The 8,330-nt window shown below is 40.5% G+C and overlaps 1 pseudogene across 1 annotated transcript; it reads left to right on the forward strand.

Annotated features, from left to right (window-relative positions):
* The first annotated feature begins 6,601 nt into the window (after positions 1-6,601).
* LOC311175405 (large ribosomal subunit protein uL23-like) lies at positions 6,602-7,227 on the forward strand (annotated as a pseudogene). The gene has a single exon. The product of its transcript is annotated as a large ribosomal subunit protein uL23-like (transcript).
* Positions 7,228-8,330: the final 1,103 nt, after the last annotated feature.

The following is an 8,330-nucleotide window of genomic DNA, read 5'->3' on the forward strand; positions in this document are numbered from 1 at the left end:
CATCTGTTAGAAGGCACAGTGCCACATGATATACCCAGGGAGTTTTTTTTTTGTAGAAAAGCTGGAATTACCGGGAATCCAGAGGCAATGTTAGCTTTTCATGTGACTCAGTTTCCTAAAGTGCAAAGACATTAGCCTCATTATCTCCCACTTTGGTGCGAGATAAATTAAGGCACAAAAACTCAAATTTGACTTAAAGGGAAAGAATTTAATAAACACGCTCCTGTTCCTTGCTTTGGTTTCCAGGACACACTTGCTTTCTTTGGGAGGATTAAATAACTTCAAGTGGAAAATTAAGAGAGCTGATTACTAAAGCAATAAGCATCTTGTTGCCATATAAATGGGAAGATTTAAGGAGAAAAGCTAAAACACAGAACGAAGGATAAACTGCGAAGCAGAAAAGGAATCATCCTGGAATGTTGCCAGTTGTAAATCCTGTAGACAATATAGTTTTAAAGTTTAAAATGTCATCCTACTTATAAATAATTCCCTTTCTTTATATTGGCATTAACATTTGAGTATCTGCAACATGAAAATGAAAACCATCAATAAGCCTTGACTAAATTATAAGATCAAAGACTTGGCGGTTGAATGAAGTGACTTATGGCCCAGTCTTTGCCCACTATGATAAAGGCCTTCAGCAGGAATAGGAAATATATGGGGCTCTTTCTGATTTCCCCCTTCCTCCCATGCCCAAGGTCAACAGCAACAAAGAATTACAGCATTTGTTAGTGTAATCTGTATACCAGTCTTGGAATCTTCTGTACAGCGTAATTGGAAAAAGCCACTGATAATCCATCACTCTTGACTCATATTTCAGTCAGAAACCTGGCAGGGAGGAGATGATGCATGCATGGGCTTTGGGGGTGTTTAATTTGGGAACTTTTGCTCACCCTTGTCACCCCTAGGCTTGAAGGGACAAGTGGTTTAGGAAATCCAGAAGGCGTGGCTGTATGGTGAAAGGTTTTGACAGGAACTGTGATCTGTGGCAATAAAGCAGCCATGTCATTGCCATCGCAATCTGGCAGGGAAGGGCACCTGGGGAGGTAAATGCCAGGCCTCACTCCTCACCATCCAGCCTCCTGCCTATGTGTCCCATTAATCAGGCCCATTTGATGCATCTGTACAAGTCACACCCTGTGCCATGGGACCAGCAGGACAGAGTGGAGGAAAGACAGGAGTGGGTCATGGAATACATCTGATTGAGATCAGATTGAAGGCATTACAGAATCTATCTCTCTGTGGGCACTCAGACCAAACAGAAAGGATGGACTACCAATGCCAAGATGTTGTTGGACTTCACGTCTTCATTTCCCCACTAGATAGGCAGAAGTGAGTCTGTAAACCTCTGCGATGGATGGTTGCAATTCCCCAAGCTTAACATTCTCAACCAATTGAGCTGTTGGCGAGAGTATCAGCCCATGTTGTTAGAAGGATGTGATAGACGATGTTGTTTCTAAGCTGTCTCAGGCAAAGCACCCAAGGAATTTTCCTCCTCCTTTTCATCTGTCTGCAGATGGGATCCTTGTTTCTCTGGAGTCATCTGCAAGTGTTACTGATCTTCCCATCTGGAAACCCAGCCAGTAGGGAAGCGTGAGCTTTCGGGAGAGGGTCTTTAGATCCAATCTGTATTTTTGATTGGACCCTGTATGCCGACTACAGAGCCAAGTTTTCTTGTGATCTGCCATCACCCAAATGTGTTTCTGAGGCTCCATCCCAATAGTGTTTTCTTCTGCTGCTGCTGGGATGTTGCTGGTTTCTTTTCTGTTGTGGAAAACGTTTTGTATGCCAGTTTTCAAAAATAAGAATTCTAAAACTTCTAGGAGGTGAGGAGATGGTCTTGTCCGGCACGGTTTCTGGCCAGTGTTTAAATGATTATGTTAGCAGAGCAGCTGGGCTTGAGCTTCATTAATTAAAACATATGTGGTCAATGCAAGGAAAAATGGGGAAAAAAGAGAGAACAACTGATATTAAAAATGAATTGAATAGATTGCTCCCCTTCCTTTTTTGGTACTAGGGTAAGTAAAGCAAAGAGGTGCAAATACACATGTTCCACATAATTTATCACCACTTATCAACAGGTCATTTAAATATTTATTCAATAGATAATTTATAGTCAGCTTGGTCAGTGTACCCTATTTGCAGTGTTTCATCAGGAAAAATAAAGAAATGTTCTATGGTTTTTTTTTTTAGTTGTATTTAAAGATGTTTGTCACACTTTAATATTTAAAGACTACATATGAAACAATAAAATCCTTCTTTCTTTTTATTATACTTCATGTTTGAAGAGTTTCCAAACTTTATACATAATATACTTCCAAGCATGCCTGTAAAATGCAATCTTATTCTCGCTGGGCCAGGAAAATTGCATGAAAGAAGTAAAGACCCAAAGCTATGAGGCAGGATATAGGACCCCCTCTTTTCTATTACCTGCACCCCAGTGTACCTGCTAACTGTCCTTGCTCCCTGTTTCCCCAAGCAGTACCTGGCCTTTCCTTTTGCTGTCCTGTCTCAGTTCTCTCCCCTGATTCTTTACTTACTTCACTTTCCTCCCTTAGTTCAATTTTATTATTTCCTCCTTTGATTTCTCTTTAACACATGTTCCCTGCCTTTTCTGAGCTACCCATAAGCAATCCCATAAGCAGTCAAGGTTAGAGGTACTTGGTGTCTGAATACTCACAAGACTCTACTTGCCCTTCCTGTCAGTTCAAATGGGTGCAGCATGCCATGAGAAATATACCACACCCAGCATGTGGGGGGGGGGTTAAAAAAAGGTAATTAAATTGTCCCTATCTTGTTGAACTTAGAGTCAAATGAGAGAGAAACATACACACACACACCATAGTCCAAAGGATAATACACATAAGAGTAAGTGCAGATATGGGAATCTTTGTCAAGAGAGGACCCCTTTTCTGGCTAAGTGAGACTGAAAGTCTTGCTGAAGGATGTAGCATTGAAGATGGGTCTCCACCAGATGAGGAGCAGCTGGGTGACCTCCAACCAATCAGAATAGTCATTGTGTGGGGACAGAGATGTAATTCTCTCCCAATAGGGTCTGGGAGGATGCGTGGGGAAAATTACTGGAGACTGGAGGAGAACCAAGAATTCAGCAGAGGGGAGCTAAGAGATGAAAGAATTTCCAAAAGAGGTGATGGCTAATAATTATTATGAGGAATAACAACTCACCTTTGGGAACTATTGACTGACTTACAGGCTTTATTTGAAATTCCTAGCAAAGCTAAAAAATGGCATAGTTAGGTTGCACCAAGGCCTGACTGAGGCTAACACTCCTAACTGCAGATGCTGAACAGAATGAAGACCTAGACCATGTCTGTTACCAAGGTGATTAAGAGGCCACTGACAACATTCCAAGTTGAGAGCTTTTAGTAGGATGGTGGGACACGTTTTAATAAAAGGTATCAAATTTAATATCTCTTCCAAAAACTTGGCAGTGAAACTTAGGAAATGGGACAGTAACTTAGAAGATAAGAAGACATTTTTTAAAAGGGTGCTGTTTAATATTAGGTTGAATATGAAAGTGAAAATATGAGAGGAGATTCCCACGAAGAAGGAAGGAAGTGGGATTCTAGTCACACATAGAAAGACAGTCTTGGGTACAATGAGGGGCACTGCTTTGTGTCTCTGAGATAAAAGAAAGAAGAGGATGAACACCAAGCAAGTGAGCTGCAGAGTCTAGAGGAGGTCAGGAGCTTCTCCGGCACGGCCACCATCTTCTCACCAAGGATTGCTAATGAAAGGGGCAGGAAATTTGGAAAATAGCAGAGTGACCACATATTCTAGAAAAGCTGATCTGTTCAAAGTAGTAAATGCCCACTTGAAATGCCCAAGAAGGATGTGTGGGCCACAGAGAGCAATGGTACTGTGAGTTAGGATGGAAGTTAGTTTTGAAAGTAAGAAGCCCAAAGACAAAAAAAAAAAAAAGGTAGCTTCGCATTCCAGTTGATTGCCTTGACTTCTTCCCCTGCTGAATTTTTTGGCTAAGAAAATAGTAACCAAATAGCTCTGGCATCTATATACCAGAGATACCTCTGATAAATTAAAAGTCACGTTGGCAGAAAGCAGCACTCTAAATGCCATGGCATGACAAAAGGTTCTTTGTAGCATAAACCCCATGAACAGGGCCTGAAGGAGCAGTTTCTGAATTACCTGATGAGCTAGCTTAGGTGCAGGGTGGGGCGGGCTGTCCTTTCTCACTTCCTGGTGTTACCCTTTCCTAATTGATTATAGAGCATTATGGAGTGAAAAGATTATGGTCCAAGTTCAAGCCCAGATCTTCTACTGACTACTTCAAGGCTGTGGCAAGTTACTTATTCTTCCTGAACCTCATCTTCAAAATAGAGATTATAATCACATACATAGAGCTGTCAGAGCTGCATGACGAGACAAATACTTTCTCTCCTTTTCAGTGCCCGGACATTAAAAATCTCAATTCTCAGTTGTGGAGAAAGTTTATTTCTTACATCCATCATAGTTCTTTGGAATCCCCTCTCTAAATTTTAAGCTGGTCTTTTGATTTTTAATAAGTTAATTTATTTTTCTTAAGCCAAGAAAGAAATATCCAAATCTGTACAAATCTGAGAAAACCACTAAGTTGCAGGCAGCTGCCTGGAATTCCCTAGAGGTTTTGTTTTGTTTTTTGTTTTTTTTTTTTGCATCTACTACCCACTACTATCGCCCCCATCACATCCTCTCCTGAACATCTGAAAAGAGATTTGACAGAGGGGAACCCCACAGAAGAGAGACAAAATCAAGATAATGGAAGGTTTGGTGTCTCTCCCCACAGGAATGAAGCCTTAGGGATGTGAGGCTTCCTCAGAGTCATCTCATCTGGGTGTCAGTAGTTTGCTTATAAAAAGACAGCCTAGTTCTTAGAATAGTAGAGCTCTCTACTCTTCAGAGGTACGAAAGTAATAATAGCAGCAAAACCAACCATTGTTAGACTTTCCATTCACAAAATCCTTGACACCGACATTCCACAGCTTTGCAAACATGTTGAAGAGCAACCTCTTAGCACAAGTGCACACTACTTCAGCAAGAGAAGCGCTGTCACCAGGTTCTACCTTACATATACCAGCCCACCTGTCTCTGGCCTCATCTCCACCTTCTCTCCTGTCACTATGATGAACTGTCCATGACAGTGTCTCTGCCTGGGCACTATCCTGTCCCTCAGTCCTGCCAGAGGTATCTTGCTCCATCGATTCTCCCTGACCTTCTCTCCTGTGCCTCCAATCTCTCTCTGCAGGACTATCCCCAACAATATACAAACATGCTGTTATGCCTAACATCTTAAAAATAACCCTCCTAGCCTGACTTCCTCTGATGTTTATACTCCTATTTTGCTTTCCCTTTAAAGAAAAGCCCCTTGAAAGAGGCATCTGTTCTTGTACCCTCCAGTTGCATCATTTTTGCACAATGTATGAATTTTCATCTTGGTTATAGTCCCCATACAATTCCCACCCCCCCTTATTTTGACCCTACTGACCCCCCCTGCCCCCGTAGTATGTCTCTGTCTTATAGTTGCTTGTTGATTTTGATTTTTACTTTATTATAATTAGTCTTTCTCCTGGTCCCTTATTTAAGCTGTGTTGAGATTCCTCAGTCTACTAAAGTTGGAGCTTCCATATGACCTGGCAATTCCACCCCTGGGTATTTACCCAAAGGACACAGAAACATTAATTCAAAAGGGCACCTGCACCCCTATGTTTACAGCAGCACTATTTACAATAGCTAAGCTATGGAAACAACCCAAATGCCCCAAAATAGATGACTGGATCAAGAAGGTGTGGTGCATATACACAATGGTATACTACTCAGCAATCAAAAAAGATAAACTCATGCAATTTGCAGCAACATGGATGGAGCTGGAAGGGATCATGTTCAGCGAAATAAGCCAGAAAGAAAAAGAAAATTACTGGATGGTCTCACTCATAGCAGGAATTCAGTCCTCATCTTAATGGACCTCTAAGCAGCACTTGTCTCCAGCTTCTACCCTTGGTCCCCTGCAGGTTCTTTTGAATCCAACAGCCAGAGCTATCCTATTATAACGTAAAGCCCAGTCATGACACTCTGCTCAAAACCTTCCATGAGCTCATGGAACTGGCTCCTGACTATTCAAAATCAAAACCATGTCTACATAATGATGCACTGTTATTACATGATCCCTTTTCCTACTGATCTCTTTTACACAGTTACCCCAGTGAAGCCACACTTGTCTCTTTGCTGGTCATGCACCTGAAGTTTGCACTTGCTGTTCCTTCTGCTTGGATTTCTCATTTCTCAGTTTTTTCTTAATCACCCGATGCCTCATTTCCTTATTTGCTCAAATATAATCACCTCAAGAAAACTTACCCTACTTGTATGCTTCTATTCTTTTCCTTAACACTTCTCTCTCTCTAACTACATATTTTATTTATCATGTTTACTGCTCTCCCCCACTTAAATATATGCCCTGCAGGATCAGAGAATTTTCAGTTTTTCTCACAGCTGTATTCCAGCACATAGAACAGTGCCTGGCACATAACATTGCTTAAAAGATTGAATGAGTGAATTTTTAAAAATTGAATCTACTTTCTTCACAAACATGGCAGTGAAAATAAAGAAGGAGCCTCCGTCCCTCCCAAAGCTGAAGCAAAAGCAAAAGCTTTGAAGGCCAATGGAGCAGTGCTGGAAGGTGTCCACAGTCACAAGGAAGAGAGGTTCTGCGTTCCACCCTCCTTCCAGAGACCCCAGACACTACAATGCTAACAGCAACCCAAATATCCTCAGAAGAGCACCTCCAGGAGAAACAAGCTTGACTACTTACTATCCATCATCAAGTTCCCCCTGACCACCCAGTCTGCCTTGAAGAAGATAGAAGACAACAACACACTTGTGTTCATAGTGGATGTCAACGCCAACAACTACCAGATCCAGCAGCCTGTGAAGAAGCTCTATGACATTGTCATGGCCGCAGTCAACACCCTGATCAGACCAGATGGAAAGAAGATGATGTAGGTGCAACTGGCTCCTGACTATGATGCCTTGGATGTTGCCAACAAAATTGGGATCATCCAAACTGAATCCAGCTGGCTAATTCTAAACAGAAATTTTTTCACCATTAAAAAAAAAAAAACACAGTATTTGAATAGACGGAGAGATTATCATCAAAGTTTTAAAAAGGCCTTTGGAGGAAAAGGTGGCAGAAACCTAGTGATCTGGAGTATTTGAATTCATGCCAGGGCTGGATAAGATATTACCCAGTAGGAACCTCACCCATGGTAATCAAAAATGAGATGCTCAGGGAGCATTTTCTTAGATGAGTGGTGATGGCAGGCCTCCAGTCAGAGAGCTTTCTGCACCCAATAAAGAACCAACATTGTGGCTGTAACACTGAATAAAACAATGACGATCACATTTACCAAGCAACGAATCCTGGGCAGAGTGGAACCACTCCAAATGATTTATAATATCAAAGTGATGGGATAACATCTCGGGGCAGTGAGGAAAGGCACCATATTACAGTCTTGGTTATGGTTGGGAATATGGATAGGATTTTTTTTTTCTGTCAAATTTGTGACCCAGTCACATTTCCAAGCCTCAGAAACATGAGCTGAATTGCATTTAATGTTTTGTGTGTGAGTGAGTGAGACATGGCCCTTTTTTAAGGAAGGAAGCCATATTTCAACATTCAAGTTTTAGAGATTTGTGGGTAATAAATCTAATGGAGCAACTGAACTTAAAAATAAATTCAAAAAAAGATTTCTTCCCTCCAAAATATTAATTAGATGATTATCTGTGGGATGTTAAGTAAGTCACTTGTGTTTTTAGATACACAGTGTCTGCATCTGTAATATGGAAAGGTGGGCTATATGATCACTGACATCAATTTATATTCTTAGATTCCTTTGCCATGACATTATCTAACCCTTTTCCTGTGAAATAAGACACTAATTTTTTTCTATATATTTCATATTTTGCTTGTGAAAAACAAAGTAAATAATAGTTCCAAAGGCTCTTGGTAAATTAAAACACTATGCTCCTGCAAAGCATTTATTGTTAGTATTCAATGTTAGTTTGATAAGATGTATTCACAATGTTATTGTCCCCAAAATATTTTTAGAAAAGATAAAATTCTAGTAAAGAGCAAATTTGACAATACAAATACATAAAGTACTAGAAAATCATCCTTAGAAATAAAAAATTAAATTTAAAGCTATATCAGTTATGATTGTGTGGGTTGTATATAATAGGTAATATAACTCAAATCATGTAAAAACTTGAATAAAAATTGGAGAGTCCAATGGGTGTTAGCTTTATCAGGCTCCAATTTT

The sequence above is a fragment of the Talpa europaea genome (assembly GCF_964194135.1).
Source record: "Talpa europaea genome assembly, chromosome: 8".
NCBI classification, from domain to species: domain Eukaryota; kingdom Metazoa; phylum Chordata; class Mammalia; order Eulipotyphla; family Talpidae; genus Talpa; species Talpa europaea.